Source organism: Aethalodelphis obliquidens, unplaced genomic scaffold, assembly GCF_003676395.1.
Source record: "Aethalodelphis obliquidens isolate GAN/ISIS:26980383/991018 unplaced genomic scaffold, ASM367639v1 scaffold50, whole genome shotgun sequence".
Lineage (NCBI taxonomy): Eukaryota > Metazoa > Chordata > Mammalia > Artiodactyla > Delphinidae > Aethalodelphis > Aethalodelphis obliquidens.
Genome location: NW_020837994.1, coordinates 11,077,477 through 11,098,944, shown reverse-complemented (window position 1 = coordinate 11,098,944; position 21,468 = coordinate 11,077,477).

Sequence of the window (21,468 nt, the reverse complement as noted above, 5' to 3'; positions counted from 1 at the left end):
TAATTATCACAAGGCAGAGGCCCAGTAAATGACATGGAAATCACTTTACTGTATATTCACATCCGATTTGGGTAATAAAATGCTAGCAAGTCTAGTGGTTGGTGATTTTTGTTCCCCAGATACTGTTCACACCTCTGCAACAGGGGTTATCATACTGAACAGATGTTATTTATTTGTCTCTGTGACAAACTACCTGTGAGCTGTCCCCTACAAGTCAGCTCAGACAATTTAATGAGAACATAATGGATCCTCAAGGACCGTATGATCTAATGACTGCTTGACATCCTATAGGTGTTTAATAAAGAACTTTTTGTAATGAAAGAATACAGAAGTAGATGAATAGATGAATGGAATTAGTCTTATAAATTTTCTCTTTACAAAGGACAGAATTCTGGCTATCATACTTAGTTTTCAAAACATTTCTACCCCCTTAGCTATTGCAAATACCTCAATGAGAATAATTGTGGTCTGACACACCTAGGATCTGATTAATGCTTGTCTATATTATTATATATTTTCTTGATTAAATTACAGCCAAATATGTCTTATCACCTCTTTCATTGACAGATATTAACTTGGTGATGATAGTAGCTGTAGATCTATAGTAGGCATCATTGTCATCATTTATTTGGGTATAAGTGTAAGGATTGTTATGACCAAACCATTCCCTTCTGCTATTTCTTCAACTGGCAAAGTTGTACTTACCCTTCTAGGTACAGTTAAAATGTATCTCCTATGTGAAGCCTTCTTCAGTTCATTTAGGCAAAATTGTTTCTTTCCTTGGGCTTTTATACCTCTTTTTGTGCCATTCATACATATAACATTTATTATATATGTTATATATAGTACATACAGATTATATATTAATAACATATTAGATATTATATAAATATCTCTAGAATTTATAAATTTGTATTACGTTTGTTTAATATTATCTCATTCTCTCTCTCAGTACCTACATACACAGGTCACACACAAAGACATAACACTGTGAGCCCTTTAATGACAAAGACCGCGCCTTAGTTTTAACTTGCTCTGCTGACGTGTGAAGAACAAGTTTTCTCATTAGACATCTGCCAGATAATATTTTGCATCTCAGGGCCTAGCATAGTGCTTATCGCATATACAGGCAGTAAAGGTTTGATGATTTTAATTAAACCAAGCCCTCAGTACATAGTATTAAGCAGGGACTGACTAATCCCTTTATTTTTGTTTTTTTTCCCCTTTTTTGAATGTAAAATCATGTACTCTGAGGTTTATGGTTTTTGTTGTTTTTAAACTAAAATTGACCTTCCAGGCCATTGGTTTTCAGCGTAGGGGCTTATATATTATAAAGCATTGGATTCTGGTTGTTTCTGTCAGACTAATGGATCCAAGTGGTTCATGCTGTGCCTGTCTCTTGGATGATGAGAAGTCTGCAGTAGTCATTCTGGATCCCCGCCTGGTCCTGACAAAGATATCAAGTAAACTTCAAAGAATTAAGGTCCAAAGAATTTGTCAAGAAGCTGCTTTCTGGACTTCCCTGGTGGCACAGTGGTTAAGAATCTGTCTGCCGATGCAGGGAACACGGCTTCAATCCCTGGTCTGGGAAGATCCCACATGCCGCGGAGCAACTAAGCCCGTGGACCACAACTACTGAGCCTGCGCTCTAGAGCCCGTGCTCTACAAGAAGAGAAGCCACTGCAATGAGAAGCCCGCGCACGGCAACGAAGAGTAGCCCCCGCTCGCCGCAACTAGAGAAAGCCCGCATACAGCAACGAAGACCCAACGCAGCCAGAAATAAATAAAATAAATAAATTTAAAAAAAAGAAAAAGAAGCTGCTTTCTTTGCTTACCCACAGACAGTATTTTAACTGCCAGATTCTGTAAACAACTGGCATCCTTTGTTTTTGCCTGGTTCGCATGCTTTTGACAAGACCTTTTTGCATTTACAGCCATGGAGGTGGTCAAACCCTGTAACGCCAAGTGATCTATACTGAGTTATTTGTATTTAAAGAACCTGTTTTTTAGGAGGAAGTGGCTATTTTTTTCCCATCTACTATGGGCAGAGATTATCTGAAGCCATATAAGTTCTTGCTAACTCCTGTAAGCCTGTGTTTGGAGAACAGCATCCCCCTGCCCCATCCCGGGAATTTTTAAGGATCTCAGCTTTGTTTTCCACAGAAAGCTAGCAACAAAAATCAAAGCAAACATAAAACTGTAAAGATTTCAAAGCTGACACTCTCCTTGGAAATGTTTAGGAAGATGTCTTGCACCATTGTCTTTGTGGAAGAAATATGGCAAATTGTCATATCATGTATTTTTCAGTGAGTTGGTCTGAATGCTGGGGGCCAGATTTCTTCTGTCCATCCTAGTGGGAGAGATGCCCCCACTGGATACACACTTCGCAGGAGCACAGGCAATTAATAAATAAAGCATGGGAAATACTCACCTGTGATGTTTACCCCTTTTGCAAAGACGTTACTAAATATAATTGTGGATATTCACTTTCTGACTTACCTTTGTGTAAGAAGGGAATCTTTCTCAAGCTCTCAGATGAAGGGAAGTACAATCTGTTCCCAAGGCTCTGGGTAAAAATGACTAGTTTTTGTTTAGGCCCTATTATGTACCAGGTGTTTTGAAAGTTACTTTACATGTATTATTTCATTTACCCTTAGAAAAACAGTGAGAGGTAGGTCTTATAACCCCCATTTTATTGATAGTCTTTTGAGGTTTAGTGAAGTTCCAAAGTTTTCCAAGAACACATGGCTGGTGGTGGAGGAGCTAGGATATGAACTGTCTGCCTCCAAACCCAGTTCCCTCTTTCTTATTCCTGACTGCTTTCTCTTTATCCAGTTTTGAAAGTAGAAGGAGGGTAAGCTCATGGTTTTGAAGCTGGTGGGTAAATTTCCGTGCTAGGATATTAACTCTCTTACTGCAACTCTCTAGGGGTACAGATAATCAAGAATTGGCTGCAATATGGTTTTCCTATAGATGAGAGCTGTGTGTTTCCTTAGCACTGCAGTTTCCACATTCAAGAGACGTTTTGTGTCTTGAAACAGTGGCAAAGTCTGAGGGAGGCCTTTGGTTTAGTGACTCAAATTTCCTGCTTTACCTACACCTTTCTCAGATACCTGCATTACTCTCACTGTTTCGTACCTAGAAGAATGATTCTTTTTCTACCCTCTCCGTTTTCTTTTCTTGGCCTACTTAGAAAATTACTTCATTCCAATCAGACATCTTACATATATTTTTAGTACTTTTTTACCCTACATTTTCAAGGCACTCTTCTGAAAGAAAACGTTGCCAGAAAGAAAAGTAAAGGTAATCTCTTGCTTTTGGAGGAGGTGAAGGAACCTCTTTCACCCATGGAAATGCTCACACAGATATGAAGTTGTCTTTCTTCTGAATCAGGTTGAGTTAGGTAAAACAGTGAGAGAGGCCTAAAGTGTGCAAATGGGCCTCCTATAAAACACCCTTGGCTCCCAGGTTTTAGAAATTGTCTTCAGAAACTCAGAAATCGTCTTCTGAGATTTAATATAACTGCATCTGTACTTGCAGTAGGCCAGTTGGGGAGGAAGCAAACACTCAGCCTTTAGAAACAGGCAGATTAGGTTAAAATTCCTGATTTATTGATACTATTTACTAGCTTGGTATCTCTGGGCAAGAACTGACACTTTGAGCTTATTTGCTCATTTATAAAACAGGAATGCTTAGCAACACTTGTGTGAGTGGTTATAAGAATTTGAAGTAACATATATAAACTACGTGGCACAATGTCTGGATAGGGCTTTGAAGTAGGGCTTTAAAACCTGGTTGCTCTTATGGTCTTGGCATATTTAAGAAAAAGCTGACATTGCCTTATAAGAAGCAGCCTTCTATGCCCATTGGCTTTAAAGATAGTTTTTTGCTGTTTTACTGAGTAGTGAAAGATAAGTTGAGAGCTCTGTAAGCCTATTCATCTACAGAGAAGTTTTAACCTAAAAAACAAGCAAAAAACCCAAAGTGACCGGTGCTTTAAATTGGTTCTCAAGGTATAGGCGAGACTGCTACTTTACAAGAGATAAAATTTTTCCAGATTCAGAGAACCATTCTTTCAGATTTGAGGGACTAACAACTATAGAAAAAATTTTACAGTGTACAATGTGATTTTACTAACCTACATTATGATTTTTTTTTTTTTTTTCTGCAAGCAAAATCTATTTTGTCCCTTAGCTTTTCAGGTGAGCAAATCAAGGTAACACACCTGGGAAGTGTAGAGCCAGTTCATCAGACTCTACAGCCTGTGCTTCAGCTGCTTTTATATAATGATTAAAACTGCTCTTTCTGTTTCTGAGGGAAGAAGTTACAGAAGCTGTATTAGTTGTTTTCAGAATTCAGAGGTTTCCTTTAGAAAGTTACAGCTTCAGTGAATTTACTAAAAGAGCCCAGTTCCTGAGCTGGCCTGCCCAGAAAGACTGCTTCTGCAACCCAGCCACCTCCCATCCTGGCCCTCAAGTAACTAACAGAGCCTCAGAAGTGCCAGCTGTGTACCCAGAGATACCCAGAGAATCTACCTTCAAATGTGTTTAATAGATGTATACGTGGTGATGGAAAAGGAATCAATTTAACTGTGGCCAGAGCTTGAAGAGAGTGGAATTAAGTTTAGAATGCAGGATATTTTACTCTCTTTTAACTACTAGCTTAGACAGTCTTCCTGGAGAGAAACAATTGCTGTAGCATTATTTTAAATACTCTTCTTCTTCATGAAAGTCATTTCTTTGGATTCTTTTTAAATAGCTAAATCAATCTGCAAGTACTCTCTGGGTTTTTTGATAGCAAATGAAAAGACTGTGTCTTTACTTTTCTCCGTATCATTTCTCAGGTCTATTACAAAGTTGCACACATTTACCAGTAGTTCAGTGTACATTGTGTTTGAAAAAGAAAAGCACCAAGTCTCTCCCTCTCCCTCATTCCAGCAAGACTTCCTGTAGAGTGGGGGCCAGTGACTGTACAGTGAGGGCCAGTCATGGTTTGCAGGTGGCACAGCAAGCAGGTGTGTGGCCTCTCTCCTGCTTTATTGCTGGTGGACCCTATTATTGTTTAACCCTATTGGCCTACCCTTTTGATGGTAAGCAACAGAAAGGCAGGTATTCTCTATTGTTCTCCCATTGTTCACCCAGAACTTAACACACTGTTTGGTACATAGTAGGTACTCAGAATGAAATTTTTAAAATCTCTGAATGACTGCAGAAATTCACTTAAAGTGCATATCTTTCTATCATCTTATAAAAGTTCTCATTATATTGAAACATATTTATTTTGACTTGGTTTATACCCTATATATATATTGGTATAAATATATTCCTATGCAATTTAAGTAGGAAAAGTTTTATATATACAAAGTTACAGGAGTTGGGTTTAATTTACTATAAGAATTATTTTTCAGGACTTTGCCACATTAATTGATTGAGTGAATATGACTACTGTTAGTTTGAAATTCATTGAAGAAAGTTTAGTAGTAAATTAGGAGTAAATCTTTACAGTTCAAGTTCTTATAACAACCTGAAAAGGAATCAATCCTTCTTAACACCCCTACCCCACAATTTCATTCTTTGACAAAAAATGACATTTCTACTTCACCTAATTGGAGTTGGTATTTATTTAACCAACTCACTTAGAATTTGTTATTTGCAAGTAATGCTCTAAGAATTTTATGAATACTGAACTAATTTAATCCTCATAATAACCCTATGAGTTTGGTACTTTAATTATGAATAGCAAGATTAATCCCTTGCCCGAGGTCATCCAGGTAAGGAGAAGTAGAATGGAGTTTCCAACCAGGCAATCTGACTCTAGAACCTTTTAAAATATGCTGCCTCACTGAAAAAGCACCCAGGAGGGATAAGTCAAGGTGAGGCTAATGTGCAGGGTACACCAGCTCCGGAGCACTTGAGACTTGCTGGCTCCCTTGCAGTTTGGAGCACTTGCAGTTTGCTTCATCATTAGGCTTTGAACAGGTTTAAGGATGGATTCAGAAGATCAAAGTAAAGAGCAGCTGAGAAGAGCATCTCAGAGAGGAATCAGTAGTAGCTAATACAAGCTAGCAGTTATTGAGTGCTCACTACGGGTTAGGCACTATTCTAAATACTTGTGTGAATTAACTTATTTCATCTTCAATATAACTCTTTAAAAAAGGTATTATCATTATCTTCATTTTACATATGGTGAAGTTGAGGCACAGAGAAGCTCAATAATTTGCTGAAGAATGGGCAGCTGAGAGGCAGAAACTGGTGTTCAAATTCAGGGAGCCCTTAAGACCTCATACAGCTCTGCCAGTTCAACCTGTTTGTTATCTTGGTTCCCCTACCTGTTTTCCCACAGAGAAGAATGATCACAAGTAAAAGTCTTGGAATTTTTTTTGAAATTTGTAAACTTTTTCAAATTTTATTTTTTATTGAATTATAATTGATTTACAATGTTGTGTGAGTTTTAGGTGTGCAGCAAAGTGATTCAGATATATATATATATTATTTTATATATATATATATATATATATATATATATATATATATTCTTTTTCATTTTTGGATTCTTTTTCTTTTTTAGATTCTTTTCCCTTATAGATTATTACAAGATATTGAGTATAGTTCCCTGTGCTATACAGTGAAACTCTTAGAATTAAAAGAGCTCATAGGCTTATCTTCAGGAAACTAATAGAATGAGAGGTGATGTGGGATGTCAGGCTGGAGGGAAGGGGAAACCCAAGGAGAACGTGTAGTGAGCTCCCTGGGAGAGAGAGTTACACTGATTCCAGGAAGGGAGTGAATGTATCCAGATGAAAGAGCTCAGAAAGCTCTGGTTCTGGGGAAGAACACTGGCATTGAGCAACCAAAGGCCCACCGGCAGCCTCGAGTAGCCGACAGACATTAGCCTACAAGTCCAGGAGCATGGGGTTTGAGTGTTAGTAGTGAGCCCCATGACTTCATTGTTACCTTGGAAATAATTGGTCAAATGCTTCCACATACAGTTTAAAACCTTGGGGTCAAGTGAACCTTTATAGTAAATATTAAAATTGTCAATATTGAAAGTTAACAACAGCTGTTATTTGTTTATACTTTATTTATAGAAGGCTTAATGATTCCTTGGTTTTACAAAATAAACATAATCAAAAGGTCACTTTTTAGCCAGAAACAGATATTTGGAATATGCCACAATCATATTGTCATTTTCAAAACATGAAAAAATATGTTCAGCCCAAAAAAATATCAATGAAGCAAAAAGTTATGGCTAGTTGAACAATTTCCAAAACTGATATTCTTTCTTAGATTTACTCTAATATCAGAATAAAGTGTCAAAATGAGCAACTTTTTCCAAACGCTAGGGTCTGGGATACAGTCATTACAATATTGGTTTATTAAAGGAGGAAGCTCAAAGGAATAAGAAAGGACTCATAACATGCTTCATAGAATAACTAAATTAAAAGCTCAAAGAGAGCTAAAACCTAAAGCTGACTGTATTCATGCAGATGCCATCTAAGATCACACTGGGTAGTTTCAGATTTCATCAGTGGTCCTTAGGTTGGATATGCCTGTGTAGTAATGGAGGTCCTTGAGTTATCATCAATATTTCAATATAAATATGCTGGTGATAACATCCAGCCAAGCTAATGAAGGCATCATGTTTTATCTTGGAATTCCACTAGTAGAAAGCTGATGACACGCTGATTAGAAACTCTTAAGTTGCTGAACACACACACACAGACACACGTGTACATGCACAAATATGAAAACACATTATTTCTCAAATATGAAAACAAATTATTTCTCAAGATAATAGAAGTTCTATCTTGTAATAAATTATGAAGTCTCTAAAATTTTTGATTTCCTCTGTCCCTTCTAGTTCATACTATAGTTCTATGATTTAATTTAAGCTAAATTTTGTAATGGGTAAAGTATAGACATTGGAGCCAGATAGACAAAGGGGTATATGTGCCATCATTTTGTTGTTTTTTTACCTTAAGTGATCGCTCATCTTAACTTCTTTGAGTCTGAACTTCTTCCCTTGCAAAAATGAGAATGATGCTTATTTTGTCACGTTGCTGTGGGATAGTGCCTGGCACGTAGTAGATACACTCAAAATACTGATTTCATTTCTTCTTCCCATCCTTTCAGTGGTGCTATTAACCACTGAATTTTAGTGAAAGTAAAATTATCTATGTATATTTCTTTTTCACTTTTCAGCTGGGGCCAAGGACATACCTGGACTATGTAGGAGGTTAAACAAAGGTCACAACTGATGTTCTGTTCATTTTTATTACTCTTGTTGAAATTGCTTATTCGTAATCTGGCAGGATTTCAAGACGATGGATTGAACAAGCACACCTAATACTGAATCAAAATGAAAGTGGAGGTTAAAGCTATTAAAGATGAAATCATCCAACCAGGCAAAGAGATTTCCATTCTACTCCTCTAAGGCAAACGTAAGATTGAGAAACTAGGTAGAACACAGTGTAGTTAAGAAAGGCATTGATGTCATTACCAGAGGCTAAAAGAGCTTCATATGGACATGTCTTAAATTTTTAACTTTTTCTAAACCTCACAAAAATTTGGAGTTTTTCTAGGAAATACGATAAGAATAAAATTTGTACCTCTTCCTGTCCATGCTCTGAAAAGCCTGCATTATAAACCAGAAGTTTCACACTAAAGTCATCTTGGGCCTTGGACCTCAGATCTAAACCAGAGTAAAATCACTGGCCACAGAGAGAGGAGAGGTGTCTGGAGAGTAGTGTCTCGCACTTTTTCCTTCGGCATTTCTTTCCTTTGAACCCAAATTTCCTTCAACAAGAAGAGATGAAATCATCTTTTTCTGAGTGTTGTCTCCCTTAGATCCCAAGCAGCTGGCCTTACCCCTGCCCCTGCAGTGTCGGGTTTTAGTTTCTCATGCTGTTTAAGCACCTGCACTTTCAGAGATCCATGTGAATTCAGCTCAGTTCCTGTGGGCATTTATCAAGCCCCTTCTCTGTGTTAGACCCTATGGGAGATACTGAAAATTCATTAGTCAGTGTCATAGCCACTGCTCTTAAGTTGCTCACTGTCTAGCATCAGAGCCAGGTAATTAAACAGTCATTCAGTTCAATATGAACCATATTGGGATAGAGCTATAAACCACATACTGGGTTCCAAGGAAAGAATTATCACATAGCCTGGGGATTTGGGGAACTCTTTATAACCTCCTTTGTAATGCGTGTAGGGGAGACTCTTTGAAACCTTCTCCAGGTGGCCTTCTCTGACTCCCCTTGTGGCCTGTCCTTTGACCTTCAAAGCCCACTGGAGCTCTCTCTGTTTGAGCACTTACTATACTTCTGTTAATTTGTCCATTCAAGTGGGCACCCCTTGAGATTAGGAACCCATGCATGTGTCCATGCATGTCTTGGATATCATTTGGAGTACAATTTTGCTAATCCTTGTGGTTGTAATTATTTCTGGGTTACTTTCCCTAAAGGCTCAAAAGTTGTATCTGAATCTTTGATTTTCACACACATACATTGACACAGGCAACTCACTTAGTTGTTCAGCAAATGCCAGCATAGTTCTTCCCATGCCTTTAGTCCCATCTTAGGGGGAGTTACTTACCCCCTCTCAGCTTCAGTTTCCTCATCTGTAAAGTGAGGGAGATGATGGAGTTCATAAAGGAATTAAGCAAAATAATGTGGGTGAAGACTTACTATAATGCCTGGAATATAGTAAGTGCCTTTATCTTTGTTTTTAACTATCAAGTTAAGGTTCTATACAAAATAATGAGAGAAGTGTATAGTTGGAGAGAAAGAGAAATAGTCTGTCCTTGTATATTTATAATTCAAATCATCTGTGTAACTAACAAATATGTATTCGGTATTGATTGTGAGCAGGTGCTCAAAGTTCTAAATGCTTCAGTTTTCCATGAATGCTTGTACATTCTTCACATTCCTCTTTAAGCATTTGCTAGGCAAGAAATTAAGACCACAGTGGATGTGGGATTTTCAGGTTAAAGGTCAGACGTGGCAAAGTGTATCACTGTTGACCCCAGAGGAGGGTGGGTGTAGAACAGAGAAGGGCTCGCTGTGCAGCCCTCTTGAGAGAGGTTAGCACTGGGCTTTCTGCAAACAGCTGCCCGATAGTCCTTTTCATACAGGCTACATCCAGGCTGTGGGTTTTGAGACTGAATATGCTGATCTGTGTCTTCAATTTCTGCTTCCTGGGAAGAGCCAGAGAAAATTTTTTTTGTATTTATTTTCTCTGAAGAACTGATTAAGAAAACTAAAGCTTTGTTTTCTTCAAAGGATCAGTTTCTCGCTCTGCGCAGAGGTCCCCATTCCCATCTTCCCCTCCAGTGGTTCCTTGAATTGTTATGACCCTCCTGTGAGCCTCTGGATGGCTCCTGTAATCTTCATCTATCACCTTTTCATGTCCTTGTTGGTTTTGAGGTTTTTCAGCATTTCTCCATTTTCTACTCTGATGCTGTTTCATTAAAGGGCCTGTGTAAGCGGATTGAGAAAAGAGTGGGTTCTGCTAAAACTCTTAATGCTGGTGAGACATAACCTTAGCTTGTAGCTCACTCTGCAAAACTCAAAAAGCAGCCAGGGAAGGAGATCGCCATTCATTCATTTATTCATTTGACACATATTTTTAATACTTTCGGTGTGTCAGGTGCTCTCCCAGCAAACGGTATCAAAAGAGAGGAAATTTTTAAACCAAAAAGGATGTCAGAGATCATCCGAGAGGAAGAGAGAACCAGGGAGAGGAAGTGGCTCATCCAGGGCCACGCAGTTGACTAGAAGCAAAGCTAAGTCTCAAACCCAGGTTTCTGAATTCAGATCTCCTGACACACTCTTCATAGGTGTTTTAATGATTAAGCTGCAAAAAATGCCTTAAGTGCAAATAGGGCAGTTGTGCAGAGCTTTTTTGTTTCATCTATCTATCTATCTATCTTTCTATCTACGTTTCTTTAAGAGAATATGGCTAAATGTGCCAGTGAGCTGGGCCTCCCCACTACACTACTTCAGTTTCTGTGGTGAGGCAGCACACTGCTCTAAGGTGACTTGCTTTCCTTTTTAGAGTTGCTTTTGTTATCCCACTCGATCCAGATCCACTGGGACCACAACAGCTGAGACAAGGCCAGTGTGTGTATGATTTACTCAGCTCCTGTGTACTAAAGGTGGCCCTAAAGTTGTATGTTTCTAGTAAATAAGCCTGATCCAGAACCAAACATCCATCCATCCATCATTCAACAGTAACAATGAAAACGTAATGAGCATCTACTAAGTAACAGTTTCTATGTAAATATATAATGAAGAATAAGATACAGAACCTACCTTTAAGGAACTTATTTCTTAACAGATAATTCCAATATAGGGTGAAAAAAATGCTATGATAAACTTTTACGCAATGTTGTAGGAGACTAGAGGACAGGCCCCCCTATTGGTATCTGGGGAGAGAGGAAGAAAAGGTGGACAGGAGTATTTTCTGAAGTAATGAATGAGCTGTATCTTAATAGATGAATAGGAGATACTTAGACTAAAAAAAGAAAAATGTGTAGCTGTGAGTTGGGATGGTGGGAAGAGGAAGAATATCCCGGAGAGAGGGAGAAAGATGGAAAAAGGCACACAGCAGAGTCATGGTAATGGCCAGTAGTTAAGTGTGGCTAAAATAAGTGATCCAGGAAAAGAGGAAGCATTGCAGATGTTGTTGGGACCAGATCAAGAAGAGCTTTGTATAATATGCTGAGAACTCTGAATTTTATTCTAAAAACAAAGATGAGCTACTGAAGGATTTCAAACAGGGGAGTAATTCAGTCAATTATACATTTTAGAAAAATTATTCAAGCTGCAGTATGGAGAATTGATTGGAAGGAGTTCAGAATGATTACTGTTAAGTAGTCCCAGACTTTCTCTAAGTGGATGCACTGTTCATGTATGTGCATCATAAACATTATTTGAATTCTGCACAGCCAGACCGTCTTTCCACCTCAAGAGTAGAGTCCCATTTAAGGCTTAGGAGCTTGCCCAAGGGTAGAGCTGTGGAATTGCTAAAAAATATTTCATAGTTGCTGGTTTTTGAACAAAGTGTACATTTATTCTGTTGTTTTATTTGTAAATCAAGATAGATTTTTATTATCCAGATAGGAATCACCTGAAATAAAACTGAAAGAGGTGAAAATTTGGGAGTGTTGTCTTTTCTGAGCTAGAAGAAACTTTAAAATATGGCCAGATTTCTAGTGGCATCTAAAAAGGTTAAAGGAAAAGCCCAAGCCACAAAGCCTAAAGCTTGAGTTATTAAATAATTTCAACATTTACCTTCAAGGATGGCTTAACTGGGTTAGAAGAATGATCTGAAAATTTGCTTGGATGATCTGTCCTCACTGCTAGACATGATTCACTTAGTAGAAGTGGAGCACTTCATTAACATTTTAAAAAGTTTGTTTTATTCAAATAGAGTTGATTTACAATGTGTTAATTTCTACTGTACAGCAAAGTGATTCGGTTACATATATATATATATATATATATATATGTATATACACACACACATATATATATATGCCTTCTTGTTCATATTCTTTTCTATGATGGTTTATCATAGGATATTGAATATAGTTTATCATAGGATATTGAATTTATCATAGGATATTGAATATAGTTCCCTGAGCTATACAGTAGGATCTTGCTGTTTATCCATTCTATATATAATGGTTTGTATCTGCTAATCCCAAACTCCTAATCCATCTTTCCACCTCCCAGCCCCTTGGCAGCCACAAGTCTGATCTCTATGTCTGTGAGTCTGTTTTGTAGATAAATTCATGTGTCATATTTTAGATTCCACAAATAAGTGATATCATACGGTATTTGTCTTTGTCTGACTTATTTCACTTAGTATGATAATCTCTAGGTCCATCCATGTTGCTGCAAATAGCATTATTTCATTCTTTTTTATGGCTGAGTAGTATTCCATTGTATATACGTACCACATCTTCTTTATCCTCTCATCTGTCAATGGACATTTAAGTTGTTTCCATGTCTTGGCTATTGTGAACGGTGCTGCTATTAATTTAGGGGTGTGTGTATCGTTTTGAATGTTAGTAGTTTTGTCTGAACATATGCCCAGAAGTGGGATTGTTGGATCATATGGCAACTCTATTTTTAGTTTATTGAGTAACCTCTATGCTGTTTACCATAGTGGCTGCACCAATTTACATTCCCACCAGAAGCTGGAGCACTTCAGATTGAAATCTGACTTCAGGCCTTATTATTGTAAACGTTCCTCTTAGCAACATTTGTAAAACATATTCCAGGGTATGTCTTCCTTTTCAGAGAGCTTCACCTTACTCTGAAAGGGAGAACTCTTTTTTTCTAGGTCAGTTGACTTCAAAACCAGAAGAGTCCGTTGAGGCTCGTATTTCTAATATTTTTTTCCTTCAAACATGATAAAATAACCTGTAATTTTAAAGATATTATTTGAGAGAGTTAGAGCTACCTCTGTGGAATGTCTTGAAAAAGACTTTGATATGGATGTTGGTAGGATTTCCTGAGTCTCTGCTGTTCTCGATGACAAGTGCTAAGCTTTTGATAGACTGAACTCCGAGTTCCTGTATTTGAAGTCTGGTATAAATATTTCAACAGCAAACTTCTGTTTGGCAAGTTGGCATTCAAGTCTGTTAGTGGGCAAGGCTTTAGGCAAAATTGTTGAGTATGAATTATATACTCCTGTCACTGGTTCAGATAGGGACTGGGGTATGACATCAAGGAAGGGTAAGTGAAATAATATCTGTTGAACACCTAGTATGCCAGGGCAGTTACCTCTTTTTTTTTTTTTAATATTTGAATTTTATTTTATTTTTTTTTATATAGCACGTTCTTATTAGTTATCAATTACCCCTTCTTTAATTTAATTGTCATAATAATACTAAGGAGCATAAGTTGTTAAAAAGAATTTTATCAAAGGAAAAAGTGTGTCAGAAAAGCAACTTGTCTAAAATTATACAGCAAAGAAGTGACAGAACCAAACCGTGTGCCCAGGTCAATCTCCCAATCCGTCTTCTTTTTACTATTTCATGCTGCCTGAAATAGTACCAGCTGATACCTCATCTTCCTGGCACCCATTTAAAAACTTTCTTTTCAGTGAAGTTATTTTTTTAAATTATAATTGCTGTCTTTTTATGTGTACGTGTTGCGACTGGGAGTAGGGCGGTTGGTAATGAAGCACGTCCTGTTGTAACATAAACTTCAAGCTTGCAATTGGTTATGGTCTCCTGAGGCCCTGGGATACCTTGAAGTTCTCCGTTTCTCTCATATACTAAGCTATCACCTCACTTGATCACTGTAACAAATCTATGAGGACACTTAGTTACTGTGACTCTTTCACAGACAAGAAAGGAGGATCAGTAAAGTTGTATTGCTATGGTACATATTAAAGTGGATCTCTGACTAAATCCTACATTGTTTTCTCTATAGTATATTTCATTCTTCCCAAAACTAACGTAACTAGGTCAGAAAATGTTATTATTTTATGTCCCGTCTCCTTAACTGCCTTTTTACGTTCATTCACTTCAGTTTCATTCATTCAACAGGCATTTATTGATGAATTGAATGTCTTTTATAGGCCAATTGCTGGTTTTGGCCTGAGACAAATAAGAATGAAAAAGATAGAGAGTCCCTACCCTACAATGAACACACACAACTTAGTGGATTATTTGCAGTATGCAACCTGCAGTTACTTTTGATAGCCTTGATACTCCATGAAGATAACTCATAGGAGAAACAAAACATGTTTTTGTGAGAGGAAAGCACTTGAGAAACACCCAGACTGAGTTCACAGGATTGGCCCCATATTTCCTAAATCCAACAGACAAATCAAATGATAAGGTAGCACTTGTGACTGGCTGTCACCCTATATCAAGAAAAGAAGGAACAGTGAGTGCAGGTGTTGAAGAGAACAGACAGTGAAGCCAACCGCTGGAGACCCAGAGCTTTCTTCACTCCCTTCCTCCTGACCCCGAAATTGCTAGAACATGGAGAGTTAAGCCAGCAGAGTTATATTGAGGTGAATCTTTAATGAAAGAAAATTTTCATAATATATCATTCAGTTAAAAATAGCAGGTTAGAAACTATGTACATCATCTTATTCTCAAGACAATCAATATATGTCTCAGGGTATATAAGAAAGACTAATATAGTATTAGTGACTATCTTTCAAAGATAAGATTTTGGATTTATTTTTTTTAATTCTCTTTTTTTGTGAAATTTCTATAATAAAGTCATTGCTTTTGTCATATAACAAATGCACTTTATTATAGTTTAAAAATTGTTATAAAAATAAAAGCCATGCAGTTAAAAGCACTGCAAATTCCAAAGTAAAATGTACCTGGATTGAAAATTAGACTGAAAATCATAGTAACAGCAAGAGCTATCCAAAACCTAATCTCTGGGCTTAGAAAGGCAGTGAAGAAACTCTTCCAAACAGTTTTTAAAGGAACCTGCTGCTACTTCGAATTATTTACTCAGACCCTGGTTCTTACAGTCCTTGCCCCTGCTCTGTGGACTGTAAGGATAGTCCTGGGTCTGCCGAGGCTGAATAGATGATGTGAGCATATACCATGGCTATATGGTCATGGTGTGGCACTAAGGATGTCTTGATGGGTCAGTAAGGGAAAGGGTTGAGGGTTATCACTCATTCCCTGAGGCTGATAGCCTTGTCACATAGGACAAGACACCTTGAATGTGTCACTTTCTATATGACTCCAGTTGCCCCAGGAGACAGCAACGGTCTGAGAGGGAACTTTGTTCTCACAGTAACTGTAAGTGGTTTGAACTTGTTTTTTTTTTATTTTTAAGACTCTGTGTCTTGTAAGGTTATGGGGAAAAGGTGTGAGGAACTTGATCTCCCTTTACTCTTCCTCTTTGTCTCCCTCCGTTTTTCTTCCGCCTCTCCCTGTCTCCCCCTCGGCAGCTCTCCCTGTAACTTTCTCTCTCTCTGTTTTTCCTCCTTTTCCTTTCTCTTTCTCAACCATGCCCTTCCCTCCTTCTTTCCACATGCCTTTTTTTCTTTCTTTTTTTTATTTTTGTGAGCACCTACTTTGTCAAGTTCTGTTAGGTACCAGGGACACCAGTGAATAATAAGACAGGCCCAGTATCTCTCCATAAAAAATAGAGAATGACTAAAGGGTTGTCAGAACACTTGCAAAATTTTAAAACCCGAGAAAGAATTTGAAATCTTCAAAATTTTTTGCATGAAGAACAGAAACTTTTCCCAGGCACTTCTGCCAGTGTGATCAAATGAAGTCAGCTGTTGAATCTCTCAGTTGGCTTCTAGGAGCTGTCGGCTTTAAGAGCTTGAAGATGCTTCTTCTCCCCAGTGACAGCTCCTAGCATTCTCACAGCTGCTCCCCAAAGCAGGCCGGTTTTTACTATCCCATGTGAATAAGGAACAAAGGAGAGTATTTTTTTTACTCTGAAATAATTTTTTAATAATGTTATAGTACCTTTGAACTCTAGTCAGACTCCTCTGGTTTTTTAAATAGTTTTTACAAAAGGGTTGGGGCAGAGGGACTTGCTTTTAAAGGTCAGAATATCCTGTGTCTCAGGAATTAGGAGATTCAGGAAAAGACAGAGGAAAGGTGACACTATAATTAACAGGCAGTTGCAGGAAAGGAAGGATTCATGCTGTGCAGTATGTAATTTGGAAACCAAATGTTCTTGTCAGAGAAACCTGGCCTTGTGCAGAAAGCCAGGAGGGCTGTTCCAGACAAATGGACTGAGAAAACCTGCTTCGTGTGCTGGCGAACCCCAGTCACCGGTTCCCTTTTTTGGACCACAGCCAGGCCATTCGTTATTAAATTCAACTCTTCATTTAATAATTATCAATCACGATCTATTCACCAGACACACTGCTGAGTATAGAAACACAAAGGTAAATCATAAAAAAATCCTTGCCATCAAATAGGTCTTTATTTTATAGAGGAGACTGACAAGCAAACTGACGTCCTCCTCTCCCACCACCAATCAAGTGACTTCTGAGACAGAAACTTATACAGGTAACCACAAAAGCAGGGAGGTAGAGCTCTTCAAATTGCCCAAGAGTTTGGAGAAAGCTCCTGAGAAAGACTTGAAGTATATCCAGGAAGACTTCCCCAGGTGAACCTGGAGGGGAGAAACATTCTAAGCAAAAGATGTAGCATATGCAAAGTCAGGAAGATGAGCAAGTACTCATAAAATTCAAGGAAATCTACACAGTTTGTACAATAAGAGTGCATGATAGAGCCAAGAATGGTAGAAGATGGAGCAAGAGATATTTCAGGACAAACTGGAATACAGCCAAGTTAATTAACTTCTATATTGAAAGACTTTTAAATCAACAATTTGTTCACAGGTCAATTTTGTTAAGAAGGGTATAGTCGAAATCCCTCAAGGGCAGAGATTATATAATATTTTCTTTGCATAGCCAGCATGTAATGTAGTGCTTGACATATAGGCACTCAGTAAATGAAGACCTTGGGATAATCAGAGAGTAATCCTTGGCAATGTTGAATTATTGATTCTAAAGGAGAGAGGGAGAGAGAAAGAGGGATATTGAGTTCTTACTGTAGGCCAGGCCCTGTGTTAGGAGATTTACATATATTATGCTAATTAATATTCACAATAGTTTCATGAGGTTTTTCATATATATATGCATCTATATGTATATACATATATACACACATATATCTCGCCATTTTTCAGAATAGGCATTTGAAGCTTTGGGAAGTCAAGTAATTTACCATAGCTAATGTATAACTAGAGGCACGATTCAAACTTAGGTCTGTCTTTCTCTACAGCCTACATTTCTACTTTGAGGTGCAAACCTTTACTGAAATTTCTACTACCATGCTTTGGGGAGAGTGCTGCAAAACGTGCTCATTTATAATAATGAATAATGCGAACTTACACAACCAGTTGATAATTTAATTTTTCTGGTAAATGTAAATTCTGTAGAAGTTCAGAGAAATGGAGTTGAAAATCAGCTTTTTTCCCCTGTATTTTGTAGGTTCGAGAAGCTTTATATTTAACGTACTACTGGTAAATGATACATGAAACAAAATAAATGAATAACAAATGAGACTGTTGAATAAACGACTGTGCATAGCCCTGTGTTTAAAGCAAACGCTTCCGAAGTTGCCAGTGTTAGATTGCTTGATGTACTGTGTTCTGGATATGTTAACTGTGTAGTTGATGACTCATTTGGCCTCCAAAGAGAGTGAGAGCATAAATATAACAAATGTGGAGGAGAGAGCGCTTCTAGAACACTGCTTGGAAAACCTTGGGTAGTACTAGCTTGGGCTTACTGCCCTGGTAGCTGCCCCCCTCCCATAGCTCCTTTCCTGCCAGTGTAGTGCTGGCCTCCTATTTCCACACCCTGCAGCTTGTTGCTGGTTTTCTGAGCAGCATCTTTTTCAAGTTTTAGGGTTAATAAGTGTTTTATTTTTTTTTTTTTTTTTTTTTTTTTTCTTTTTTTCCTTCCTTTTGCTCTCAGTTCAGGCCAAACGATTTTTTTCAGTCTTACCTGTCACAAAGCTCTGCTGCCTTCAGACCTCTGACTCGTGGGCAGGGACTGACTCCACCAGCTTTCCGCCCCAGGTCCCACATGCTTCCAAAAGTGCACATTTGCTGGATGAATCAATGATGTGGAGGAGGATTCCAGATAGAGTGGACCTTCCCACTGCTGTGCGGGCTGCCCACGGCTTCTCTCCCACCCCAGTCTTCAAGGTCCTGAAGTGTGGTATTTCGAAGTGAAGAGAAATCCTGCCCAGGACTTTGTTGCCAGCGGTGCCAGAGAGAAGGGCTCCCCACAGAAAATAATCTGCCTGCTACTCCCCACCATGTAAATTTGGAAACAGTGATGAATTATGCATGTGTTCTTTTAAGACCTCCTGGTATAGTTGAAAGAGGGACAATATTTAATATGGGGGCGACACACCTGCCTTCTATATTCATAGTCCTAAAATTAATGCATCTAAATCACCCAAACTAGTCCCAAAATAATTCATCCCCAATAAGCAATAGCACTTACCATTGTAATTATTATAAAACGGATGATGGTAATGAAGACAAAGTAGAGTATATTCTGTGTTTGACATCTAATTCTTTATCCCTGCCCTAAAGCTTTTACTAAATTTCACATTTAAAATGGAAGGGAAAAGAGAATATATTGATATGATTAGTAGATTTTGCGGTAACGCAGCTGTGATTATTCTCTTATAATCTAAATCAGTATGTAGCCTTTCCAAATTGCATGATTTTCTTCCACATGTTAAGCTATGGTCTGGCCCATCATGGGAAAAACACAGGGTTTAATGAATTAAGAAAAATAGTCAAAACTTTGGATCATCTCAGACTTCAAATTGTCTATGTACTGATATTTTTAGGCAAATGTCTGCCATTTGAGCCTTAAGTGAAGGTAATCTAGGCCAAATGTGTTTCTGTCTGAAGTTTTAGTACTTTTATAATTTCCTTCCAAAAGAAATGGGGTCTGGCTTTCAGCTGGAAGATCTATTTTGTGGATTATAAGATTGTATTCTCAGAGTACCTGGAAGTTATGAGCAGATGTTCTGAGAAGAAACCCCAGGCTTGATTTGACTTCTAGGTGACACTTACAGAGTAACCTTGAGTAGGGAAACTACATAATTAGCCCAGTCTTGATGGGAAGTAGGCATAAGTAATACAGAAACAGCTTGTACAGAAAAATTGGAGCAGACAGTTTTGTAATTCAGCCCAGTTGCTGCTTCCTGTTTCTAGTGCAGTTGCCAGGAATGAATAAAGTAGACTCTGGTAAAGAGTGATTTGTGTGAAGTGGTGTCTTGGCGACACGTAGTGGCTTTGGGGGTGTGGGGGTGATATTAAACTTTAGATTTATAATTCTCAAAATTGTTAAGGGCTTTTGACTTGGATGAAACATGGATCCCTTCTGGGGGGGTAACTACATTGCTTGAGAATTTTATTATGATATTCTTAAGATGGGGCAGTGGTGTGAGTCAGAGGGGAGTACATGTACTATTTGAACTATGACGGTCCTTGGAAATGCTTACGATGAATAAGAGGCAGGATGCCACAGGGAGGATCTTGATGAGCAAATCTTGAGTCCTTACTTTCTGTCTCTGTTAAATGGGAATGGCAATGAGAACCTTGTGGGATTATTGTGAGGAATAACAATAATGGATATGATAGATCTCATACAATGTCTGAGCAATACGTGTTCAATACACGGCAACTCATGGTAGGAGTGATAGCTACAGTGGTCACATTCTGATAGTTGTTCTAATAGTGATAATAAAAATAATAGAAATAAAATAATAGCAATCAATTGTTCTGTGTTTGCTGAGTTGGAGGCAGTGTGTTAAAGCTTTATATCCATTATTTTAATTATGGAAATAGCCCTTTGAAGTACGATGCTGTTGTCATCCCATTTTAGAATTACTTGTAGATATAGTGGTGGTAGGGATGGTGGTAGTAGTAATAATAAGAATGTCCTAATAGAATTTCTATCACCTCGGTGGTATAGACATAGGCACAGTATAAATAACAAGACTATATGCACACCAAACTTTCCCAAGCTCTTTCAAAAGCAGTACAGTTCTTAGAACCTCGATGTTGTCTCCTGATCTCTTTCCCAAATCTTTGACCCAAGTAGAAGAACTGCACATGTGAATGTCTGGTCATAGTCACATTTTTCAAAGGTTATCTATCAGACCTCACGATTCTAGTAAGCATCTCAACTAATGCTCCTTAAGTGTCTACTGTGTGCAAGCACTCAGTATACGGTGGTGGTTGGGAAAAAGCCAGAATTTATTTCAGATTAGTCTAATCATTTGAAATAAGTATATTAGCAGGACATTTGTTTATTAAATACTATGTGTATGCATTGCGTTAAAAACAGATAATCAAGATAATAATCATCAGAACAATGTATGTAGGGAAAATTCCTAAGGATTTTCTGGATGAGAATTACATATGGGGTTTAGAACGTGATATTTGGAGTCCAAAGTTCCATGATTAACACTAAGTCACTAAAACTCTGATTTTCTATTTCCTCATCTGTCAAAATGTAATAATATTCCTACTCTACCTTTGCCATACTCTCACAGATTTAAATGCTACATAAATTATAAAATGCTATGTGAACTTGCAAGTACTATACAAACACTAGTTGTTTTTATTATATGTATCTGGAAAGATCAGGGAAGATTTCATGGAAAGATTTTTCCTTAAACTGAGCTTTAATGATAGGATTTGGATATGGAGAGGAAGAGCTTATGTTGGGGAGATAAGAAAGCATTCCAATTCCTTCTCTTGCAAAGGGATAGGGTCGTCACAGTGATTCTTCTCCACATGGTGAAGGGAATGGCAGAAGTAAATACAGGTAAATAGGAAAGCTTAGGATTAAGTTAGTTGAGATATGTCTAGTCATCAGTAGGAAGCCATTCAACAGCAGGCAAAAGAGTAAC